Raw genomic sequence first — 894 nt, 5'->3', positions numbered from 1 at the left:
GGCACAAAAGCAGACACACAAAACTCGAGACAAAGCGGTAGCATTGAGGAAAAGAGGGACAGAAATCCCCCACCCCAGAAAAAAGGGTCACAACAACCACTAAATGAGCGAGGCGGAAGCAAATATGGTGAGCAACGTGATGAACCTCTCTTTTACCGGAGACATAACTTCATTGTCCTCTACTCTTTCGGATTGCGCATGAAAAGAGAACTCTCACAAGCTCCTTCATGAGTCCTATCGTGAGCCAATGTCGGCCCCACACTGAATCCAACATTGCGGAACCCGGGCCTCCTCTGCCCAGAACTCTCCTCACAATGCTACGACACCGCATGGAATCTCAATGAAGACTGCTGGTGAAACACTGCCAAGAGCTGCATCAGCATTCCACGTTATAAAAGGGGAAAAAAGAATTATCAATTCCATAAATATCATACAGAGATTATTCAATACGTTATTCCGGTGGTAAGTATATGGGTTAGAAAAATGATTTATATTTCAACGAGTTCCTTCAATACAACTGAATGCCCCGTATTGGCAGAAAGGAGGAAATAGCAGGAAAACAGTTGTGTATTCATGTGTCTGTACTAATGTGTGTATATCCATACCTCGTGCCGATATTCTTTTCCCCTTTCATTAATATCCATATATATTTCTGCTTATTGTTTATTTTTAAAAAATGATTTTAATTAATAGAATTTGACCTTTCACAACTGTCAACTCTATACAAAGTGTTTATTCAGGTGTATAAGGCAGTAATATTTTTTGTTTCCATATTATTCGTGGTTTAAAAAGAAATGGTACATGAAATTAATTATATTTAGCACATAATGATGAAGTAAGGGAAATATTTATTAACAGCTACTATATTTTGAAATTGTTTTCCTTAATATCAAA

This window comes from Trypanosoma equiperdum (assembly GCF_001457755.1).
Source record: "Trypanosoma equiperdum strain OVI genome assembly, contig: ctg_1144, whole genome shotgun sequence".
Lineage (NCBI taxonomy): Eukaryota > Euglenozoa > Kinetoplastea > Trypanosomatida > Trypanosomatidae > Trypanosoma > Trypanosoma equiperdum.
Note: the sequence above shows the minus strand (reverse complement) of the source record.